At 38.5% G+C, this 25,627-nt stretch overlaps 1 long non-coding RNA gene across 2 annotated transcripts in view; it reads left to right on the top strand.

Annotated features, from left to right (window-relative positions):
* The window catches only part of LOC130867929 (uncharacterized), an 82,874-nt gene that overhangs the window by 13,490 nt on the left and 43,757 nt on the right, over positions 1-25,627 (top strand). For both annotated transcript variants that reach the window (XR_009056485.1, XR_009056486.1), the window contains exon 3: positions 9,539-9,635. This is a non-coding gene — a long non-coding RNA (uncharacterized LOC130867929). The remainder of the gene's footprint in view (positions 1-9,538; positions 9,636-25,627) is intronic.

The raw sequence follows: 25,627 nt of genomic DNA, 5'->3' as shown, positions 1-25,627 counted from the left end.
AAAATATATTGTCAGTATCAAGTCAGAATGTTAGTATGCAAATTTTTAAAATTTATTTCAATTTTCTGTGACACCGATGGGAAACATGGCAGGGTATGTTAGTGTCTTGAGAAACAGAATGAGCCTAAACCAAAAGAAATAGTAATTATGAATTCGAACATTTGGATTTTAGTCCTGGGCTTGTTATTTATCTATACTATAGGATTTTTGGCAAATCCTCTCGCATCTTTTTTACTTGATTGGATGTTTTGCCAGCATATGTGTCTGTGCACCACATGTGTGTCTGGTGCCTGCAGAGGCCAGAAGAGGGGGTCAGAATCTTTGGAAGTGGAATTAAAGACTCTTGTGAGCTGCCATGTGGGTGTTTGGGAATCAGACCTGGAAGAGCAACAAGTGCTCTTAACTGCTGCCCTAACTCAGCCCCTATCCTCCACTTTTAAAAACCTTAGTTTCTTCAGTTGAACAAAGGATAGACTAGACATAGTAGTCTTTTCTTTCAGTCTGCTTCGGGGATCAAGTAGAACCTCTTCATGTGTGAAGTCTCTTTCTAAACAGAGCTGTAAAAAGCATCAATTATCATTAGGATTAATGACACAGTCCTTGTCAGCACAGCCATCTGCTTGTTGTGGCTGTCACTGTCAAAAGCAAGATGTGAAAATGGCTCAAGGGTATTTCAATTATATACACCTTGACTTTCATTCACACCTCAAGTTTTTTGTTGTTTTTGTTTTGATGGTCCAGCTGACATGATTCAAATGACAAGCTGTCTCCTGGAAACCATTGAAGTAGAGGGCCAGAATGGATAGTGGGATCATATTAGCCAGTTTACTCTTCAAAGATGCAAGTTTAGGAAATCTAACTCACAGAGGTAGTAGCAACGACTGCTTCAAGGCAAGGCAACCTCTAAGGCACTTGTAGTTGAAACCCTGATTTTTGTAGTTAATTGTTTTTGTTTTGTTTAAAACATCATCTCTATAGCTTAGGCTTGACTTAAACTCATGGTCCTCTTGCCTCAGCATCCCAAGAGTTAGGATTTATCGGCATTCACAGGACTTGGTTTTGGTCATAGATTCCCCCCCACCCCACCCCCAGTTCTTTGAAATGTTAAGTTTCTCTTTTCTACTTCATAGCTCTTTCCCCATTCTGATAATAGTACATCTCTCTCCTCAGAGATTGTCCCCCTCTTTTAAAAGACAATATCTTAGATATCATAAGTGGGCCCAGTATAATCATGAGGGTCTTTAAAAGTGGTTTGTGCTTTCACAGTCCTTCTGTTTTGTATAAGAATGGCTGAGAATCTTGAATTACCTTATTAGCTCTAGTTAATACTTCATTGACATCCTTTCTCTAAGAGATATGATTACTTCTGTTTTCTGTGATATTAGCTACAATGAAAGAAAGCTATGAGTCAGGTGCTCTCTATAGTGCCTTGTTTAATGTGCTAAATGGGTCAAGAAGCAGACAGTAATTCTTTTTATGGATGAGGAAACAGTACAGAGTAGTTAGCTTCCACAAGGTCATGCTGCTAGTAACCAATGGCCCTGAGGCTTTATTGCACAATAAAGAGGAAACTTCTAAGGTGTGTTTTTGCACTTTTGCCAATTTATAAGGTCTAAAACTATTTTACAAAGTGTCCCACATTGCATTTTGAAAGTTGAAGACAACCGTGTATATAATTAAACCAGTGTGATTCCAACTCACTTACAAGAAAGGACAAAATAAGATTAATTCCAGCAAAATCTTAATTTGTAATCTCTTACTTGTCTACATGTATATGTTATAGTTTCCCATAGCTGTAATCGCAGTGATCTGCTCTTTTAATTTTACATTGTGTTTTCTTGCTTTGTGAGGTGTCTTTCTCATCATTATCATGTAGCTCATAGGTTGTTTCTGAGTTTTATATTGTCAAGATAATGCTGAATAAACAGCTTTTGTCTGGGATAAACAATTTGGCAAAGGAAAAAGGGTGTCAGGAAGGTCTAACTCAATTCAGGAAACTCAGTAGTTAAACTAATAATCTGCTACCTGGAGGGGATAAGATAATCTGAGACATTGTTGAGTGATAACCTAGAGCATGGTGACATGTGTCTGTAATATCAGCACTTAGAATGATAAAGCAGGAGGATGGCAAATTTGACGCAGGCTGAACTATGTAGAAAACTCGTCTCAAAATAATGAAGATTAGGGTCCAGTAAGATGACTTAGCATTAAAGGTACTGGCCATGCAAGCCTGGAGACTTCAGTTTGATACTCAGAACCCATGTAGAGGTAAAAGGAGAGAACCAATTCTGCAAGGTTATCCCTCTGACCTGTACATACATGTACACAACATGTGCTCACATACACACAAACTAATAATAAGAAGATGGGTCTGGCAAATGACTCATCAATAAGATGATTGCTATGCAAACATGAAGACCTGATTTCAATCTCCAGTGTCCACATACAAGCTGGGTGTAGTGACACATACCTATGATCCCGGTACTGGAAAGGCAGACTAAAGATTGATCCCTGGAGCTTGCTAGCCAACCAGGCTAGCAGAATCTTCAAGCTTCTAAGTTCAGTGAAAGTCCCTGCCTGTAAAGAAAAGATGGAAAGGGACTGAGGAAAACACTGAACATTAACCTCTCGCCTCTATATGCATGCTTGGGTGTGCAAACACACACACCTAATAATAGGTACACATACACAAAGTAACAAACACACATCAGCTGTCCAGTTGGTTTGTGTTTTGAGGCAAGGTCTCAATGTGTTACCCCAGGCTGGCTTCAAGTTCCTGGGCATAGGCATTGTTTCTACCTCAGCTGTTTGCTCAGTAACATGGAGTACAGCACACCTGGTATGGGCTACCAGCCGGTTGATTTTGAATCCAGATTCTGATCTTGAAATGGGACTCTGTCCACAGGTACTTGCTGCCTCTGAAATGGAGGAGACACTCTGTGGGAAGTGTGCACTTTGCCTGACACATTGTGATAGACAGACAGCTAGCAAATGTGAGTTCCTTCCAGAGAAGTAATTTTGCCCTGGAATTGAGTGTGCTATTTTGGTGCTGCTATTTGGATGAAACTTGACTTTTTTAGGTTTTTACCTCAAATGTACACACATTTTACCTCAGATGTAATCACGAAAGAAAAGACAGGCTGAATTTGATGATTATATTCATAAAACTCATTTTTTGCTGTGTTTTTGGAGATGATCTATCATCATACTGCTAAGCAAGCCCTCAGTCACTGAACTACACCTTCAGTATAAACCCTTTTACAAACTATGTATTTATTTGGGAACTGATCTAAAATCTCTGGCACCAAATTCCAAGGACTGCTAACAAAATCCTAAATGCTGGGATGATGAAGACAGGCAGATCCCTGGAACTGAATGGCCACACAGCCTAGCTGACTCCAGGTTCAGGCAGAGACCCTGTCTTAAAAATACAGTGGAAAAGAACTGAGTAGGATACCTGGAGTTGAGCTTTGTTCCACATGCACACACACAGACATGTATACATACTTACACAAAAAAGAAAATATTGAGAATTTGTAAATAATAAGAAAATGGCAAGTCTAAAATCAAGGTACTGATGGATCATCTGCTGAGGCATGCTCTCTTTCTTGCTCCTTAGTTGGCGCCCTGTCTCTTCATCACCACACTGCTAAAGACCAAAAGTGCCAACAGTTGTCAGGAATAATGATAGCATTCATGATGGTGGTCCTAAACATCAGAAGGGCCGCTTTTCAATTCTATTTTCATTTGAGACCCATTTCAGAACGCAATTTTCTGCATTTTAACATCCTTAAGACCATCATGCATAGTAAGTCTGGATAGCATGTTTATAGGTGGTTCTTAGGAAACAATATTTTTGGTTTAGAAATTCAAACCTAGGCCCTGGATACACTCCCACAACATTTTCGTTTTGGATTATTAAGTAATTGCCTTTTAATAAACCTGTCTTGCTGTCAAGCCTTAGCTGGCTTGGAACTTGCTGTGTAGCCTAAGAAGATCTCAAAGTCATCCTCCTGCCTTAGCCACTCACGTGTGGGAATTTCAGATGTGTCATTGCCTGCCTCTTTTAATGTGACCATAATAAATACTAGTAGTTAACGTCATAAAAATTTGCTATGGGCAACCTTTAGAATTAGGCATAGCTGTACCAGCAAAAAATTAGAAGCAGTTTTTTAAAAAGCTTTTAAAAAGTGATACCTAGGAGGCTTAATTTGGAATTCATGCTGGTGTTTGGCATTGCTTGTTTTACTGGAACACTTAAAAGAGCAGACTTAGCAGTCAAAGTAGCTTAACATATGATACTTGAGTCTTTGAAATAGATCTGTTCAGTGTTGAGCTGCAAAATAAGACTTTTTTTTCTTTTGGTTTTTCGAGACAGGGTTTCTCTGTGGTTTTGGAGCCTGTCCTGGAACTAGCTCTTGTAGACCAGGCTGGTCTCGAACTCACAGAGATCCGCCTGCCTCTGCCTCCCAAGTGCTGGGATTAAAGGCGTGCGCCACCACCGCCCGGCTAATAAGGTTTTTCTTGTATTTGTTCTTTGTCTTTGATAGTAATCTTGTTATTGTTTTCTCTGTGTTGATTGTTGGTCAAGAGACTTGGCTCACTGACAGGACAGTGTGGACACTGAATGAGTAAAACTTAAATTCTTTACAAATTTCCAGATATGCAGCCATCCTAAGGTTTCTGCTTGGTTTTAAGACAAACTATGCTATATGGAGCCAAATGGGTATGTGCTTGGAAGCAGCTATTCATGGTATTCTGTGCTGCAAGGTAGAGCTTCCCAGGTACCAATAATATAGATAGGAAGAGGTTTGTAGGTGTGCATGTATGCTTGGGAAAAGAACTTTATACATTTTGATTTTTTTTCTTTAAAACAGAGGCCACCTAATATTTTGCCAAATTATGTGTTTGTATAAAAGCCCTGACCATTGGTTAAATGACCTTTGCTGCTTTGTGCATCTGTTTCTTCCAACTAATGGATCCTTCTTAAAGTCCTGAAGGTGATGTTCTTACCGGATACTGGCTTTATTGTACAAAGGTGTAATTTTATTATTCAAATGTGTGTTGTTTTATTTATTTTTTCTGAGTCACTAGGAATTGAAATTGAAGTTCATGTACATGTGAATACATAACTTCTTCCCGGTGTCATCCTAAAGACACTCTCAAAATCATGTAAGGATTATCTTGTTTCTGTTTGTTTGTAACTGTTTTCAGGGAAAACTGACGAGCTCATTTAGCAAGTTAACTGCTGGAGCCTTCTGTAGTTTTCGGATAGAGATGCCTTAAGAATTGACGTATCTGGGATACATATAACCCAGATAGTACTTCAGAGACATTTCAGAACTGTGGCATTCAGCTAACCGTTCCCATAGTTTTAAGATATTTTCATCTCTAGGTGTTGCCAAGGATCCTAATGTTGTGAGCAGCTTGGAACAGATTTGTGTGCTTGCTATGTGCGGAAACCCCTAGAACAAGTGAGTAGGAAATGATACCAGGGTAGGAAAATATTGCTATAGTAACAACCTATTTTCTATAGGAAAAGAAATTGGAAAATAAAGCAAGAAGCAGTGACACTTAAAAAGAAATGGTTTTTGCACAGAAAATGGAAAATAAGGGAAACAAAAGTCTTGTCTGACCCCTCCCTCCCTTTCTGAGACAGTGTTATAGCTCAGGCTAGCTTCAAACTCACTAGCTGAGGATGCCTTTGAATTCTTTAAATTTCCCTTTCTCTGCTTCCAGAGTGATGGGATTATGTATATGCACCACCATGACTGCTGTATGTGGTGCCATGGATGGAATCCAGGGTTCATGTCTGCCAGGCAAGCACTCTACCTACCAACTAAGTTTCAAGCCTCAGGCCCTGAGACTGCTTTTTGTTAAGTGTGATTTAAAATGTTGTCTTGAGTGATTTTTGCATTATTGGGTTTGAATAAAATCACTAGAGAAGTTGAAAAAAGCAATGACATTCCATTTCTCTTCATAATATGTCAGTTCCATAGTATGTTCTTCAGATGAAATTCAGCATTAATTGTATTGCTTTCATTCTCTATATAGGTGATGGAGATTTGAGCCTAGAGCTTCACACATGCAAAGCATGTGCCACTAAGCTATAACCTCAGCCCTCAAGTAGCCCTTGGTCATGAGTTTGTTTAAAACAAACAAGAAGCAACATGAATCTTGGGGTTGTCTTTTACCTGAGTTTTATTTCTTTTTTTGATATGTTGAGGAGCCACATAATCCCTTTTGATTTTAAACTACATAAAATTATGCTATTTGTTTGTGTGTGTGTCACTAAAGATTGGACTCTGGCCTTCATACAGTGCAAGGGCATTACCACTGGAGCTATGTGACTACCCCCTTCCTTTTCAATGCCATCCACTCTTAATGTTCTAATCTCATGACTGCAATTAGGCTCACCTAAGATTTTGTAGCCTGCTAAAAATACACTGCTCCTGATGATTTTACCACCAAGGTGGGTATGGGGCCTGTGTGTTTTGAAGTGCACTTTTAAATTGCCTGAGTCTTTATAGTGCACAGTCAGGATTAAGGTTCCTTCTGTACTCTTGCTGCTTAACGTCTAAAGTCTTTGCACTTTCCTAAGAGGCATATTCCACATGTTGTGTTGAGGGTGTGTACACAGACATGTGGAGGCCAGAAGTTGATGTTGTGTCTTCCTCGATTGTGCTCCATTTTATCTTTTGAGACACTATTTCTCACTGAACCTGGACCTGGCTTATGGGAACCACACATGTCTGCCTCCCCAGTGCTGGGATTGCATTTTCCTGGTGCCATGCTCAGCTTTTTATGTGGGTTATGACTTAGGTGACAAGCTATTAACTGAATCATCTTCCTGCTCTGCTTGGTTTTCTTAGGGTCTATCATGAGCCTGCAGTCTTAGCATCTGGGGCTTATCTATAAGCCTGGTGCCATTGATATAGCTTGCTGAAAGAAAGGCTTATCTCAGTGAAGGGAACAGGATATCCCAGTCTCAAAATCTCCCCCTTCCCCGAAAACCCACTAATTGTGCCTTCGTATGTGATCTTTTCAGCAGAGTTCTTCAAAGGCTTGCAGAAAAATGGAAGCTGCCAGCCTTTTTAAAATTGAATAAATAAATAAAGCACAGTTGAAAATGTATTATTCATGTAAGTAAGTGTGTGTGTATGTTCAAGAGTTATCAGGATAGAATGGCAAGTACTTTTACCTGCTGAGCCATCTCACCACCCCTACCTACCTTTCTTAAGATTAGACCTATAACTATCAGGGTATTTTTGCTCTAATCATTTAAAGTTAGCAAAAGCATTTAATAGGGGATTACAGAAGGGCCCAAATATAAAGAGCCCTGGACTATTGTGGCTGGCTTTGGAGCTAAGCTTTCCCCTTTTTTCTGAACTTTTGCTTAATTTCTCTGTTTCCTTCTCATTCATTCTAAATGCCTTTTTTTCCCCTGGACTAATCCGCTACTTTCTTCATCCATTGGGTTCCTGAGGGTTTTTTTTTTTCCCCATTATTATTTTTGGTTAAGAAGTCTGTAGTGATGCACCTGGCTAAGGAAAGGAAGCTGCCAAGCTGAGAGCGAGAGGCATTGGAGCTGTGAGGAGAGAGAAGTTGAGCCAGTAAAACCTACTGTTGTCTGGTCAATATGTAGTAGCTGACTTGAGGATGGTGGACATAGCTACAGTCATTGAGATGGCCATGCTGGTCTCTCACTGTCCAGAGTGCTTACTTGGTATTAAATAACTTAAAAAGAGGTCAGTTTGACATTGAGAACTGAGAGCTGTACGGAGAGGTCCTACTGTATCACATGGTGGGTGCTTTAAAGTTTTAAAGCACTTTTGTGTGTAGAAGAACCTGAGGAAAGATTTGAAGCAAGATAGATTAACTCTCGTTCAACATAAAAAGCAAGGTTTCTTGTGTACATCTCTGTTCATTCCTGTCCTCATTCAGTCCATGTCATGGTGACCTCCTCTTCTTTTCCTTTTATTTCTTCCCCTCATGTACTTCCATTGAAATTATTTGTTCCTGCCATCAGTGGGTGACCGTGAAATCTTTTGTTCATTCTTGGTAATTGCTTTTCTTATTCTTTTTATTATGGTGAGGTGACCTCCTTCCAGCAGGCAAGAAGGGAAGAGAAGAGGAGTTTGTTTAATTATCACATCCAGAAGTTACCTTGAGATTTAGATCTGTAAATTCTAAATCACCCAGCATGAAAAATAGTCCTCACTGAAGTAGAATGTACCGGTGGCTGCCTGGGTGCTTAATGGGTTGTAGTGATGACCAGAGTCATGTGGCTAGATGGGAAGAGCAAGGCAATGGAGTCTATTGTAGATGGGGTACTGTAATGCAAAACTCAAAGAGCACGGATGTTAATTAGTGTTCGCACCACAAAAGTGCTACTAGCTGTATAAAGAAAGGCATTTTGCAACTAACTATAGTTAACCATTACACAGGATGTGTACTTTAGAACAATGATGCTGTATAGGATAGATAACAGTTTTATCAGGCAACTAAAAAATTAAGAAATAAGACATGCACATCATCCCCCTGATGAAGCTGTGCATGCTCTAACCATTAAGTGTGGAAGCCTGAGATTTCTTTTGTTATTGATAGGAAGATGGAGAATTATTATTGTCGCCAACTCCTTACTCTTTAGTTTTGGCTTTTTTGAGAGATTCTTGGATGTAATTATGGCCCAGGCTGGTCTTGAATTCTGTAATGTTTCTACCTCTGCCTCCTCAGTGGAGATGACATCAGAGTGGACTTTGCTCTTTTACTCAAGGCTCCTACTCAAGCACTGGAGTGCTGGCCATATGCAGCAGAAATTGTCCCGAATTATTCTTGTCAGTAATTTAAACAGTATCTCTAGGGACACAACCTTCTTCCTCTTTGCAGCTTTGGGGTATACATGTTGCTCCTAATTTTTGAACTGCTTATCATGTACTACTGTACTTTGGTGCTGGAGAGAACCCCAGGGCCTTGTGCATGTCATCCAAGTTCTTGCCCAGTCACCCACATCCTCAGCCTGAATTTGGGGACTATAGGAGGCTTGCTCATTTCATCTTGCATCCTTAAGCCTTGTTTTCTGTGTCTCTGTCTTTATTCCTTAGACTCCTGGTAGTGTGATACACAATAGGTACCTCCTACAGCTTTTTCTTGTGCTAGTATCTCCCCTGAAGGCTTTCCAGGGTAATACCATTTTAGGCTTTTGTTTTTTTCTCTTGTACCTCTGGGGCCGAACTCCATATTATTGTGAGTGGCAGCGGATATTCCTTCATTGAGACAGAGCTGAAGTAGGAAAAATCTTGGCATGCCAATATATACATATCAGAAAGCAATTTTACTTCTGTGTTTTGTCTTACAACATAATAAGGGGTGTACATATCACAAACTAAGCAAATACCCTTCCTGTCTTGTTCATGGCTTCACATAGTTAAATAAGTAATCTGGGTAAATGTTCTGGGGAGTGTGTTTGTGAATCATAGAACCCCAATGCCAGGGATTCCCAGTCTACTGGGAAACTGACTTATTTTGTGATTTCTAGGCTATAGAAATGTGTACAACATTGCTGTGACAGGAGCAACAGCATTGACCATGACAAGACCCAGCAAGCAATTTGAAGTCTCAAGAGGAAGGCTTAGGTAAGTTTGCTCTGCTTTTTTGCTCCACTAGCCCTTGATTATTGTTCATAACAAGAGTGACTTGTGTAATTCAGAGAAATGGATGATGGATCAGTGTTCAGTAAAGAGGTGTGGTAAAGGGGGAACCCAGGCTTGAAGCAATGAAAACAGTGGGACTGTGGCTAATAATGTTTGACTAACCCTCCCTCTCTCTGTCCACAAATGAATGATTTACTTTGCTGCCTTTGCTATAATAACCACAGTGTTTGGTTTCCAAGACTGTCTTGTGATGTATCCTTTTTCTAAAAGCCACATTTGACTGAGAATCCAAATCAGCATACCATGCATACCATTTGAGAAAAATGTCAGGCTTCTTCCTGCTGTAAAAATGTCATGTGTGCTTAAAATGACAAAGTTTGTCCCACGCAGTAGTTTCATATGTTTTATAATGATTTGTTTTGAATCTTCAAAGCAACTTAATTCTCACTGTTTTATTTTCAAGAAGACATCAGCCAAATATCTTTGTCTTTTTATTTTTTAAATATCAAAATGTTGAACTTCAGGTTTAGCAAATCTACAATGGAGAACAAAGGTGGTACTTTTTTTTCTTTTTCCTTTTACCATGACAAATAAATGTAAGGTCGATTTGTCATCTACTCCATGCTGAATGCACACTATAATAATGTTTCATATTCACCCGGATGGGCCATGGATCTCAAAACATTTTCACCTTGGAAAATCAAGCGTGCACTTTAAACAAAGCCCTTTTCCCCAATCTCCTAGCAACCACATTCTATTTTGTTTTTAAATGAGTGTCTACTTTAGATTTCTCATTATAAGTGGAATCATGCACATTTGTCTGCTTCTGTCTTGCTTGTTTTAATTGGCATGATGTCTTCCAAGTTCATCTGTTAATTGAAAATTATGAAATTTCTGCCTTTTTAAGACTGAGTGCAATGTGATGTGTTCATGGGCATGTACCCTCAACCACATTTTCTTCATTCATTTGTGAAGTTACTGTTGCTTTTTCTCAAATGTTCTTTTGAAAACCTTTCTTGGAAAGTTAACATATAGAGAACATAGAAAAATCAAATCGAGTCACACATGATAAATGGAATTTCCATGTGTCATTTTTAATATAGGATATTCCTACTTGGATAATATGGAAGCCACTCATCTGAAATTCTAGTGTAAGTGGTTTAGATTCACATTCCTCCCATATCCATCACCCCACATGCCTCTTGGGCTCTTCTTAGAATTACATTTCCCCGGACTGTACGCTAGAGGGGCAGATGAAAGCCGTTCAGTTGCTACCTGGTGAGCATGATAAATGGTGATATTTTCTCCTGCAGTTGTCTGGGCCTCACTAGTATGTATTGCAGGCAATAGGAGGCAAAGGGACCGGGCTCTTGCAGCCAGAAAAGGATAGATGACCTATGAGCTCATTGGGGCTTGTACTGGGTTTTCCCACTGGGTGCTGTGGAGTCTTTTCACAAGTCTTCTGTATGGATTTTATCTCCAACTCAGAGAAGAGATAGGCCTGCCTCCAAAGAAAGCACGTTGATAATAGGCTCTGATCTGATTTTAAGTCTGAGAAGTGTTGTTACAGAATCAAAGACTTCAAGGAACATACCCACTGGGGAAGAATTGAAGTGCTGTCCCTTTCTCTATTTCTTCACTTTTTTTTTTTGCATTTTATAAGCAAATGGACTAGGCATGCTCTTATAGCATCTGGGGTAGTCCCTGTTTTCCCAGGCACTTTAGTGCCTGGCAAATAGAATCTGTGAGAAAAATCTGTCTTTGTCCTCTCTGTCTCTTATGATTGGGGAAGCACATGCGGTTCTAGAGTGCTGGAGGGTCACTTTTTCCTTGTGCCACTTAATGGGATGTCTCTAAGGTGGGGTTGTGCTAGTGCTAGAGAATGCTTTCTTCCTGTCTGGACCGTGTGCCTTTCTTTTTCGATGTCCTCCTAGGATAATAGCAAGGCAGAGCCTCCCCCAAATCATTGAGGGAGTAGGAAAGTTGAAAAAGGTTCCCAGGGTTACAGTAAGAGCAAGTCTGTGGCAGTGACACCTGCTTTGTTCCTGTTGACAATGAGAAGGAGAAAATGCTTTCCTGAAGTCCTGCCAGCTGATAGGCTGGTCAGCTGATTCTTATTCTTCCGGTCAGGTGAGGATCATGACCAATCATCCTCCAAAGTGAGGGTGATAGGTAGGAGCGATGGGCCCCATTGACTGATGTATTCCAGAAGAAACTTTTCTTGGAGACACTGTCTCACTGTAATCCAGACTGGCTGCGAATTCTGAGCAATCATCCTGCTTCAGTTTCCAAGTGCTGAGATTACAGGTATGAGCCCATGCTAGGTCCAGAAGAAATAATTCGAAGAGTCGTTTATTTTTGTTTAAGGCAGGGTCTTACTATGTAGCCTAGATTGTCCTCAGACTTGATTTGTACGTCAGTCTCCTGAGTGTTGGTATTATGAGTGTAAACCATCTCTTCTGGATTAGAGAGATATTTACTAAGTCTGTTGCATTTTGTGTATGTGTCTTTTTATTTTTTGGTTTTCAAGCCTGGGTTTTTCTGTGTATCTTAGCTGTCCTGGAACTAGCTCTGTAAACTAGGCTGATCAGACTCTGCTTCCGGAATGCTGGGATTAAAGGCATGCACCATGGCTGGCTATGTGTATGTATCTTTTAAAAAAATACATGATCAATCTTTGAAGAATTTTATGATTGTGAATGTGCCCCACTACCTTGTTGTCATATGTAGACTTGTTTTAACAAATGCCTGTGCATCTCACCATAGATTTCTACCCTCTTGCCTTATTTTACAGCTTACCCTTATCTTAGCCCTTTTTTCAGGAGAGAGACGAGCAATTAATTGAATATTTTGCTAGAGTTCACGTGAAGGGGCTTCTTGGTTTTTGCTATTTGCAGGTTTTATGTATACTAAGACATGTAAGGAGAAACTGTCCTGTCATAGTGTTGTAACATGTGAAAATCCTCCCTTGGTTCAATATAGCATTTTCCTAAAGCACAATTTACAATTCCATGCAGTTCATGATGGCATTTGTCCATGTAGAGCTAAGTGATGTCCTTGCAATAACAGATTGCCTTAGTATTGTAAACATTAGGAAAACTGGGAGTTCTCGATAGTGCTTTTATTACCACTGCTTTCACTGGAGAACATTGCGTCATTTGTTTTCACTGTCACACCTTTGCTGTGCCAGGCTGCTTGGATAGCAGAAAAGGAACCACGAGTGTGGGTAGGTGAAGAACCTGCTCCCAGTCTTAAAGGGAAGGTGGGAGGTCAAGATTTGGCTTTGCAGATACTTAGTGTATATATCTGAATGCTAGGTGCTGAGAGTACAATAGCTAACCTTAGGATGGGGTCTCCCTTGGGGAGAAAAGAGGGTGTAGGATGGTTTAGGAAGGATAAGGATTCCAGAGAGTAGAGAAACTGATAGATAGCTTCCGTGGTTCTGGGAGTTTTTCTTCTGTTTCCGTTTCTGGTGGAGCATCTGCTTTGAGGCAGATATACCCCACAAGGTCTCTAGGGATTATTCATCGTGGGACCTTTTTCTTTCACTCTAGTATGCTGGATATGGTGATGACAGGGTTGGGGAAGGCTTTGTAGATGAAAAGTTAAGTTGGAGCAGGTTTTGTGGACCTTACTTGACCAAAAATTTTAAAAACCAGAAGAAACCCTGTCTTGGATCATTTCTCTTTCCTCGAGTAGGGCATTTTTTTTCCCTCTGTTGAAAGAATGGGGCTCAAATACTTACTACGTGAAAAAAGTGATAAATCATATGAATATGCAAGCTGTTGCTAATAAAACACACGGAAGAAACTCGGAATCTGAAGGTTAGTCCCTAAAACATGGAGAAGCATGTGACCAAGAAGAGTTGCATTCCTTTTACTAACTGGACTCAGGTTGCAGTTTAGACCACAGACGGACAAGAAAAGCCCAGCAGGGTTTCTTGGGTATAGTTACTCAGCCTCTCAAATCTTGTTAAATACCAAAGGGAAAGGAAAAAACAGAAAGGAGAGGGGGTGGTTGGTGGTTTAAAAACTGGTGACTAACCAACTTGTGCTGACTAATGCTGGTGAACTCGTAATGAGCAACAGTAATGACTTTAGAAGGGCTGTAAGCAGAAGGGAGCTATTTAAAGGTTGCTTTTATATAAAAGGTAGCCAAATTGTTGGTCACAAGAAAGGATTCTCTTTGGGGAACTTGAGTAATTCTCTGTTCCACAGCCAGGTTCGGCTTTATTAAAAAAAAAATTTAAGGCTAGATATTGTGATTCTCCTACCTCAGTCTATGCCTTGTACTAATGTACCCAAATTCCAGTTCTCTCTTTTTTTTTTTAAAGACAGGATTATTCTGTGTAATAGCCTTGGCTGTCCTGCAACTCACTTTGTAGACCAGGCTTGCCTTGAACTCACAGAGATCCACCTGCCTCTGTCTCGAGTGCTGTGATTGAAGGCCTGTACCACCACTACCTTGCTCCAGCTCATTTTTTAAAAATTATTTTGTGTATAGTTGTTTTGCTTATATGCATATCTGTGCACCATGGGCACGCCTGGTGCCCTTGGAGGCCAGGAAAAGATTTTAGATCTTCTAGAACTGGACTTACGGATGTTTGTGAGCCACCATGTGGGTGTTTAGAATTAAAAAAATCTGGGTCCTCTGGAAAAGCTGATTCATGTCTTCAATCTCCAGTTCATTTTTAAGTACTTTAGTGGCTTAATCTGTAAAATTAAGAGATTGAACACTTTTCTATTTCATTCAAGTTTAGGCCTTTGGAAGTAAGTAAATGAATAGCATGAATGTTTTTGTTTTCATTGGGATACCCTGAAATGGTTGAATTATTATTTTTGATCTCTACTGATCATTTTTTTGGCCAGGAGAGGTGTCTTACATCCCGAGAGACTTGGAAGCAAGTGGAAAGAGGCTGGCTACTTGCTACTTTACAGGAATTTACTGTCTGAATGGGGAAGGGTTTGGAAGTCTGTAGGAGGACAGAAAGTTCTTATGTTGATAAACATTAAAAGGAATGTTTCTTCAGACTGTACAAAGGATGGCAGCACAAAGGAACAGCTTACTGTGTTGAGTGACTAGAAAGGTAAACCTCATACTAGTGTTCTGACATGATAATGAAGGTTGAATCTTGAAAGAAGACGTTTCTCGGGAATAAAGCAGAAACTTATTTTGTATAGTCAGTGAGCTCATAGAATATTATATAAAGAACTGCACCTATTTAATGTGCTAAGAATAAGCTAGAGAAAAAAATTCTATTGGGATGGATAAGGTCTTTGGGCGCTAAAGAAAATAGAGTGCCATCTAGTGGAGCCATTTCACTCATGTGCACTGTTGCAAGTTCTCAGAAGATTTAGGTATTTCATTTTGTTCTGTTTTGAGACAGAGTCTCACTGTGTAGCCTATGCCTGGAATTTCTTATGTTGTAGCCCAGGCTGGCCTTGAACCTGCAGTGGCTTTTTGACTCTGCCTTAGAATATGAAGTTTAAAACATGTGATTACCACACCTCCACATGATTTAGGTTCTAAGTTTTTATTTATTTTTATTTTATGTGCTTTGGTGTTTTCCCTGCATGTATGTCTGTATGAAGGTGTCAGATCCCCTGGAACTGGAGTTGAATACAGCTGTGAGCTGCCATGTGGGTGCTGGGAATTCAACCTGGGTCCTCTGGAAGAGCAGTCAGTGGTCTTATCATGCTCAACCATCTCTCCAGTGCTCTTAGGTTGTTAAGATAACATTAAATAATGATTTTGTTCTCTGGTGTGTTTCAATTTTAAATATTGTTTATTTTAACTGAGTTTACATTTGTAGAAGAGTTAAAGAAATAGTGGAGAGTTTCTAGCTTCCTTAGTAAGCCATGGTATACACACTTAGCACAACCAGGAAATTTAACATGGTACAAAAATTCCAACCTCCAGACTCAATTTAGACTCATGAATTTTTCCACTTCGGTCCTTCTTCTGTTCCAGGATCTCATCCAGGATCTCACAGTGCTTTTACTCATGTCTACTTAGGCTCCAAAATCTTGAACACTTCTTTATCAGTTCAAAGGCTGCTTATTACTAAAAACACTTCCTGGGGTTATGACTGTTGTAAAATATACTTGAAGATAGCCAAAACTTTGAAAACTGCAAAGGTATAGTAATGAGGCAAGACTTTTGACCTTGTTTGTACACATCTCTCCTAAATAGCTTTTTCTATGTTTGCAATGGGTTCTCTAAGTTGTGCTTGTCTTGAAAAGTTAAGTCACTCATAATTCACAATTTTATCATTGTTTCTTAAAAAGGAAGTTGAGCCTTTGGTACTTTACATTTTGCCTTTTGATCTTTGGTTTCGTGTACAACAGCAGGTAAAAGGGAAGATATCACAAAACCATTGCAAAGTAAACCTCAGGTGGCCAATAGTTTTTGTTCTGGTGGTAATCAAAATTGGAAAATAAAAGAGAAATCTTCTAAAATGGCACAGCTTAATGCATCAAATAGTTTTTTTTTTTTTAAAAAATTAGGTTTATTTTTTTATATGTGTGAGTTTTACCTGCATGTATGTGTACTACATGCATACCTGGTGCCTGCGGATGTCAGAAGAGGGTATCAGATCCCCTGGGACTGGAGCTACAGATGGTCATAAGCATTGTGTAGGCCCTGGGAATTGACCCTAGGTCCTCTGGAAGAGCAGCCAGTGCTTTTAACAGCTGAGCCATCTTTCCAGCCCCAAAGTATTTTCTTTAAAATACCAAGGTATGTGTTTCAGATATTTAAAATAATTGTAACATTTCAATATACACATTGGTCTGGTTATTAAATAATTTTTACCATCTATTCTAATTGTTCTAAACTTTACTAATGCATTATTAAAACATTTTCATTATAATTTTTATTGAACGTTAGAGATTACTTTGGTCTTTACCTAGTTTTGGTGTCTCTAAGCTGTATTTCAGAAATTAGAATAGCAAATCAGGTAAAATACCATTTTGTGGTCATTTTAGTAGTTTATGGCTTCATTCTTCACAATCCCATATTTTATAAGTCTATACTGAAGATATTGACCATAGTGAACTCTCATGTATCTGAAACCTATGAAAAGGCCTGATGTTTCCTGAGGGTATACTGATTTCCTTTATTATTAAATTCAAAATCCTTTCCATTAAAGGTGGTGGTGCTGTATGAAATGAAACTGCCTCCCAGATAAAGAGTGAGTCAGGAAAGGCCTGGGCCAGAGGACACAACTTTGGAAAGCTTGCCATCAGTTAATGACTGAGAAGGATGGATCTTCTCTAGTCCAAGATGCCAACAGGCCTGGAGCTATGGGCAGCCTAGGAAACAGGCAAATTGTAGGGGCAGAGTGCCTTTGCCAGTTCTTGTTCTCATGTCTGCTTTCTCCAATTATTTATTTTTTTTGGACTTGGAAAATGCAAATGTGTTGTCCTTTCAGACCCGTTTTTAATTTGTCCTAACCTATACATGTACGTAAGGACAGAAAACAGGAGGGATGAACAGTTGGTCCTCTAGAAAAGTTCTCACACACGGACCAGGATGTGTGTCTCCTAAGTGATAGTAAGTCCAGCCAAGTCAAAATTGAAGATGATCGCAGCCACCAAACATTAGGACTCTCAACCCTATTTTTTCTCTCTCAGTCTGTCTCTGTCTCTCTTATTTCTTTGTTACCCAAGCAACCCAGCTAGGTTGTTTCTTGTCACCTGCTCTATGTTTGTTGGTTATTGTGACTGTTAATGATTATCCCTGTCAGCTAAGATAGAAGCTTACTGAAGCCTTGAGTTCATCCTGAAAGACTGAAGGCCAAGGTCTTTCTGTAGGCTTTTGCACAAGTAGTTCTTTTCTGTTGTTCCTCATACTAAACTTGACCCTGACAGTGCCTCTAATCGGAGAAAATAAATTTTACAAAAACTACAAATTATAAAATTTGCCTCTGGGAACACAAGAAGCAAGCATCTTTCAGGATTATGTATGAAAGGCTGCCTTCCAAATTTTATGCAATGCAGTAGGTCGAATTACATCTTCTGAGCCATAAGAACCTTCTGAGGAAATGAGTAAAATAAAGAATCTTCCAGTTGTGCTTCATCCTGGTTGAACTTTAAAATGTTTGTTTGAGTTAACACTAATGCTCCTTAGAGGTGTGATTATATTTTACAAACCTCCATTTTATTTTGGCACTTTGAGTTTATCATTAAGCACCTCAGTAACATTTTGGCTCTCCTTAGATATTTCTTCTCTTCCAGTAAGTTGAAATTTTTATTAGTTCTTCTTGTGGTTGTCTATAATTAAAAATGACTTCATGTTTTTTTAGGACAATCTTTTTGAAATGGTGTTAGGTTAGACATTTTAGGGACAGTGCTGAGGGCCAAAGACACTAGTTAGATTTAAAAAATGAGTTTGTCTTTCTCCTAGAAATTTAAAGGTAAAGGTTGATGTTTTAATGTAATGTCTCCTAATTAAGTTTCTTTTGTTGATTTTCAATGGGGGTGTTTTGTTAACCTTTTGGTTATAATAATTTCTCATTTCACCACAAAGCAAGAGCTTCATAGAACACAGCTGTTCGGTGGAGGAAACTGGTTTCTAGAGTGCTTATTTTAATGTGCTTTTTGGGCGTTTTGTTCTATAAGACAGTAGGTCACTTAACTGCTGTTATTAATTTATAATCTATGGCCAAACTGATTTCCCTAAACATATAATAATAATAATATGTATGCGATAAATTCATGTATTTAACAAATCCCAACGTTTTCTCTCAATTGCTGATTGATGTAATTAAAAGTAATCAATTTTTGCATAAGTACTATAAATCTGTGTTTTCTTATAAACTCTAAAGTACCTCTACTTTTAAAATAGACTGATTTTGGCTACACTTGGTTTTCATGACCTTTTTAAATTGTTTGAGAAAGTTCTCGAACAGGATGCTTGGTTTGGTGGCTTGGTTGTAATTGCATATATCAAACTGAATTGCTCTTCGATACAAAATGGTCTGTAAATCGTCAGACTCCTTTTGTCTATGTTTTATATTCCTTAGAATATAAAGGAGCTGAGCAAGGCTGTTGTTGACAAGCTCTGGGTTCCTTTTCTATCATCTGTAGTGTGAAGCCATCACGTTGATGGTATACTCATTTTAAGTGGTTAGTACAACCACATACTCAGTAAGCAAGTTCCAGCATGTAGCTAAATTCATTCGAAGAAACACTTGGCTAATAGTAGGAAAGGTTTAATGCACTAGAAAAATGGAATTAGTAGACATTCTGTTAAAAGGAAAGGTGGTTATTGTAATGAACTTTCCTGTTAAGGTTGCAGAAAGCATCTAGAAAAAAGACATTTTGGACTTGTATTATTGTATATAATTTTAAAACCCGTTTTTTCTCAGGAGCTACATATTTGAAGAAAACCATATTTACCAATAAAATACATGGTTTATAGGAAGTACCAGTCATTCCCAGCTAGCTATATCTATCCCTCTTTGCTTCTTGATAAACAGATGGAGAAACTGAGTCCTGAAAGGTTTCAGCATGTTTGAAGTTACCCAGTAAATTAAGTAACACCAAGCAGCCTGAGAAAAGGTCAAGATGATACTTCTACTTGATTGACACCTTCTCAAAGGTCCAGTGCTGCTCAGTTTTATGAGTATCAAGTTTTTGATTATATATCACTCAGGATCTAAATCCAAAAAATAAAACCATGTTAAATTTGCTTTGAAAATATACATGTGTTATCCTTTTAAAATGGAAGGACTTCAGCAGCACTTTTGTCTATCCATATGTTATGGATCGGAGCAAACTTTCTGATTTCCTTTTTGACATCTCAGTTATCGATGTATTCAAACTTCCTGTCTAATGATGCCATCTCCAAGCTGCTTTTCATTAATTTGCTGAATGATGTCTGGTTTTGGTGGAGCAGAGCTTGTGTTCTTTTGAGTTCTGAGGTGACCCTGCTTTGCTAGTGTTCCCCAAATACCTGAGCTTCTGGATGGTTTGGGTGATTGGGGCCAGGTGAAACATTTTCTTGGATGCTTCATCTTCCATCTGACTTTCCCCTCGAGGGTCACAGCATAAGATACCTGGCTAGAAAGCTCCCTCTTGGCTATAGTCACAGGCAAATTCAAAGTTCTGGCTGTAGTAACAGGCAAAGAACTTCGAGTTCAGAAAGCAGGACAGATGATGACAAGAGATGTTTCCTCCAACTCCAGACACAGTTTCATGGCATTTCACTGGTTAGTATTTAAGTGATGGACTTTGAAAAGTAGAAAAGTTCTTACTACATTTTATTTCTTCCTTGACATTGGGAGGAAAAGATGCTTGACCTTGTTTAGAAATAAGGCCATAGCTACACACAAGAGACATTGGAGGCATGTCTGAAGTCCACATCAAGAGAAAACAAAAGGGGACATGTGTTTCACCCATCTAACTTCACCATCCCTTATCAAGAAAAAACATCTAGAATGGCCTCAAACTTCTAGACTCTAGGATTCCCCAGTAGCTGAGATTGTAGTTATGAGTCCCTGTACTTGACAAAGCTGATTCTTAGTGTTACTGAATTTTTGTGTAATAGTATGATTGCATATATATTAAAAATATATTGACCCTGTTACAGAACTTCTGGATGCAGTGGTGATCATGCACAAAAATTTGTCTTTTTTTTTTACCAGATTATGAGATTAACAACTGAAGAACGTTTTATATATATATATATATATATATATATATATATATGAATTTCATTTTTCACTATTAAGGCTTTAAAATGGGGACTAAGATTAATCATTGTCATTTATTGTTTTCTTTGAAAAACTGAAATATATTGGATACTTTAGAATTTTCTTAGACAGTTTATGAGAACCTAGGAGAGAATGACAGCCTAACCCAATTTATGATTAATAATTTTCAAATGGGAGGTATTCCATTAAGTCATTGTGGTAGTTGCTCCTTTAGGAGCCTTATCGCCTGTAGTGATGATATTATTTTTGCCCCAGCAGTGCTGACTGGAGCAAATGCAGTTTTAAAATTGATGTGTGAAAAAGGAAAGCACTTACTCATTTTTGTAGTGATGGGGATGGGACCAAGGGCATTGTATATTCTGGGCTCCCGCTGAATACAGTCCCAGATCTTATTGCCCCCACCAAACCAGATTTTAAATCTTCCATTTTATGTTTTAATAAAACAAATAAACTGTATTAGAAGTTAAGGAAGGATGAACAAATAAATTGCCCAGGTGAATGGTCACAAACCTTTAGCGCTAGTATGGTCTGAATCCAGTACCAAACTGGTTATCCGATTTAACAAGTTTGCTTGTTTATTTTCTTTTCAAACTGATAGAAGTCAGTTTACCCCAGTTTTCAATATGCTTTAGACACTTCCAGGAATTTCTTGTTGAGTGCCTCAGCCACCTGTGGGTAACTTGATTATTTATTTTTTCAGAAATTTCTACTTTTTATAAGGGATTAGGTACCAAGTTTTGTTTATCTGTTAATAGCTGTGGATAACAAAGCTGGATATTTTGGTTTTTGTTTTGAGGCAGTGTCTCATGTAGCTCAGGTTAGCCTCATTTTCTCTGTTGCAGAAACTATTTCTAATCTCTATCTCCAGAGTGCCTGAGCTACCACACCTTTCTTTGATTAGCTTTGTAGCACCAATTGTAGAAGGAGCAGCGTTCTGTGTTACCACCTGGCTCCCGCACGGCTAGCTTTACACCCGAAATAACAACGCACAAATTGTATTCATTTAAACACTGCTTGGCCCATTAGCTCTAGCCTCTTACTGGCTAACTCTCACATCTTGATTAACCCATTTCTATTAATTTGTGTAGCACCACGAGGTGGTGGCTTACCCAGAAGATTCTAACCTGCGTCCATCTCGGAGAGGAGAGCTATGGTGTCTGCCTTACTGCCTTCTTCCTCCCAGCATTTTGTTCTGTCTTCCCTGCCTACATATGTTCTGACCTATCAGGCCAAGCAGTTTTCTTTATTAATTAACCAACGAAACAACAGATAGATAGAAGACCCACCTACATTATAGCTTGTTGTACTAGAATTGCTTTGTGTACTGCAGACTGGAGACTTGTTTTCTTAAAGTCTTCCATGTCATAATTTACCATATGTTTCTTGCCCCTCAAGTTTCAGATATTTCTTGAAGGTGTATGTAGCATAACATTAGAGAGTCAGAATGTTTTTCACTGAGAGCCCCTCTAGAGAAATAACTTGTTAAACCTGGCTAGAAATTTTCTATTAGAAGTGTTAGTTGTATTAGGGTTTAGTTAAAAAAGAGATGCTTTATCTTTGCAACTCTCATCATTTCCTCTCTTTGTTCTTCCTGTGTTTAAGGAGAGAACTATTAAGAGTCCCTTTTGTCCAGACTGTTGTCATTCTGGTTGCGGGGCCCTGTTCTTGGGGCTTCTTAACTCCAGCTCCAAGGTTATCATCTCAGCAATGTCTGGACCAAAGTTGGTCGTGGTCTCAAAACTTTGTGCTTAGAATCATTACTTCTGCATGGTCATTGTTTTTTTATCTGACTCCTTATTTTACCACTTCCAGGTTCTCTTTTCAGATTGTGACAGAATGATTTTCTACTTGTTCCTTAGTTCTTAAAGTGACTTCTGTTTGCATCACTATGCTTGTTTTGGTGGTGGTCAGCTAAGTCTTTTGAAGATTTATTTGTTTTGGTAATTTATTTGCACTCTACATTACTCCTTAATCTAACATTCATTTCCTTCTTAGATTTTTTTGTGTAGTAGTTTGATGGATATATTCACTACAGTTTAAATTCTGTGATAGCAGCATCTCCTCTCCTCAGCATATTGCCTCATTTAATAGCTATTCAATCAGTGCTTCTATTTGTAGTGTAAAGGATATTGTGATGAGACCCTGGAACTTGGGCTCAGCCTCAGTTTTTCCTTAGCAAGATATGCAGTCACTTCCTATAGCTAGACCACAGTCTCCTCATCTGTGAAGTAAGGGTATGGCTATGGAGATTTATGAGGTTGCGTTCAACTTTATGAGGCACTATTTGGGTCTGACTAAGACAGTAGCCAGTCAGTTGGATACCATGATTTTCTTTCACAACCTCAGTTGACTCTACAAGTTCCTGCCTTGGGTTGGGAATGGCTGACCCATAGCTTTTCTGAGGAAGCTATGCCAGAATCCCGAGTTATCTCCTTTGGGACATCTAAGAGCAGTGATTTTCAAACTTCTTCTGGAACAGTTGAATTACCTTCAAAGGAAGAAAAAATTTAATAAATTCCTTGTTACGTATAGAGAAAAGCTATGTTTAATGGCTAGAGAGCTGGAGAGTCTCAGAAAGTAGTTTTTATAATTTGAGAAAGTATAGAAAGAATTCCTTGGCCTTCTTGACCTGCTTTATTCTTAGACCTTGTTCCTCTTGTAGCATCACCTACTCTTGTTCTTGCCTCCAGCCACACTTCATAGACCATTTCAAATTCTCTGTAAGGATTTGAATGGCTATCTATGGTCATAATCACAGTAGTATGTAGTGTTAGTCCCTGTTACCTTCACCCCCTCCCCACACCATCTGATTGCTATTAAAAGACTGGAGATTTTTCTGTGATAATTAAGATGCCAGGTGGTTAGGTGTCTTTTTTAATTCATTTGGGTTTTGTGACTCTTTTCTTGCAGTTTCATCTAATGAAATAGCATTGCAATTAGTTTTATCACCTGTGTGACTAATTACCTGACAAACAACTTCAGGGAAGAAAGGTTCATTTGACTCATCATTTCAGTATTAGCAGAGCAGAGCAGTTTTTGACACAGCATCCAGGAAGCAGAGTGGACAAATAACATGAAGGGGCCAGGGCAAGATACTGCCTACAGGATATAAGGCCAGTGTTAGATGTCCCCTAAACAAGTCCCACCTTACCCTATCCTACCACATCCCAATAGTCTTTTGAGATTTGAATTTTGTTAATGAGTTAAGTCAGTGGATCAATCACAGAGGCCTCTATATAGATGTCCTCAAAGAGCTCCCCAGAGCTGTGCTTTGTTTTAATCTCATGAATGTTTCTCTCAGTTCAGTCAAGTTGATTGATTAAGCAAAATTAACCATTGCAAATAGTTAGCACGAATAATTGTAGTTCATGGTTAAAAATCTTTCAAAGGGGATCTCAAGAAATTGATGCTTAGATTTACTAGTGAAAACATTTAAGGAAACAAGAACACCTATTTTAAAACACACTGAAGGGGGCTGGAATGCTGCTTAGAGGTTAAGAGAACTGACTGCTCTTCCAGAGGTCCTGAGTTCAATTCCCAGCAACCACATGGTGGTTCTCAACCATCTGTAGTGAGATCTGGTGCCCTCTTCTGGCCTACAGGCACAAAACAATGTATACATAATAAATAAATCTTAAAAAAATAAAAAAATAAAACACCCTGAAGACCAATATCTTTCATGAACATAAAAACAGTCTTAGCCAAATATATGCTCATAGCATTTCATTTTTAGTATCTAGAGATCTGTAATGATGCTCCCACTTTTTGTTCTTGGGATTAATAGGTGGAGGGGTTTTTACTTTACTTTTTTTAGTGTGTGTATGTGCATCTGAGCATGTGCATGTATATGTGTATTTTTAAAATCATTTTTGTCAGGTGTTTTAACTGTTGTGTGTATATTGTAAAAGAATTGGTTTTTTGATTTCAATACTTTCCTCCCATTTTTCCGCTTTCCATTTCATTGCTGTCAGCTCTTAGTTATTACTATTTGATTATTTCCTTCTTCCCTTCTAGCTTTGACTGTATTTTGTTCCTTTCTAGTTTCTTTAAGTAGAAGCTTGGATCATTGCTTAGGGGTCTTCCTTTGTTTCACATAGAAAGAATTAATGCTATAAATTTCCCTCTATGCACAAGTTTAGCTGTATCACATTTTGATGTTCTATATTTTTATTTTGTTCAATTCAAAATTGTTTTTTTGACCCATATGTTATAAGTATGTTTAATTTCCAAGTAATTGGACATTGTCTTTTTGCCTTTCTGTTGTTGACTTTGTTTAAGTTCATCATGAACAGAAGCCATACTTTGTATTAGTTTAATTATCTTGAATTTATAAGGCTTTTTCAAAGCATAGTCTATCTTGTTAAGAGTTTAGTTTTCCTTTTAAAGAATGCATATTCTGTTTTTGTTGGTTTGAGTGTTTTATAAGTAATGGTTCAGTTTATTGGTAGTTTCCTATTTCTGTATAACTGCGGGTAGAATATTGATTTGTTCAAATAGAGTTGTGCAATAGAAAACTCAATTGCTAGCCTCATCTAGTTTTCAACTTGATTTTCTTTGGGATTATTATATATTAATTTAATTCAACTTTTGTGATTATCCTATATAAGGTAATAATAATCTATTTTGAAATCATGGGTTTATATAGCTTTGAAACATATTTTCAGTCAATATATTGTCAGCTTTTTTTTCTCAACTGAACTGCACAGTATCCTTTCTCTCCACCTCTCTCCTGTGCAAAGTGGCAGACCTGACATTTGAGCCTTTATTTTGCTTTGTTTCAGATAGTTTATCTCTTTACTGTTCAGATGAGCTAACGTTTAGATCTGTCTCCAGGTTTTGTTTATTTGGTTGTTAGGTTCTCAATTTTTCAACAGTTCTTCCTTACATCTTTTTACTTTTCTGATTGGCATGTGTTATTTTTTTGTGTTGAATAATACTAATTTCATCTGGGATATTTTGAGTATTATGTTATGAGACTAGATCTTATGGAGGATTGTGTTTTCATCTTAGCCCCCAGTTGACAGTTGACAGGGTTATTAGTCCCCGGGAGCAATGACTATTTTACCTTCAGTAAGCTGTGGCCAGTACCATTTGTGTGTCTGCTGTAGATGGCCAACCTGGAGTCTCAGCAATTCACTGCCAATTCTTTGGCAGGTTATTTCTGATGAGAACTACATGTCCAAGCCTGAGAGCTAGCCTTGGGGTTTATAAACAATTAGGAGGGAGGTTAGTTTCCTAAACTCCTCCTTCTTGATGA

This window comes from Chionomys nivalis, chromosome X (assembly GCF_950005125.1).
Source record: "Chionomys nivalis chromosome X, mChiNiv1.1, whole genome shotgun sequence".
NCBI lineage: Eukaryota > Metazoa > Chordata > Mammalia > Rodentia > Cricetidae > Chionomys > Chionomys nivalis.
Note: the sequence above shows the minus strand (reverse complement) of the source record. Positions and strands in the feature narration are given on the sequence as shown.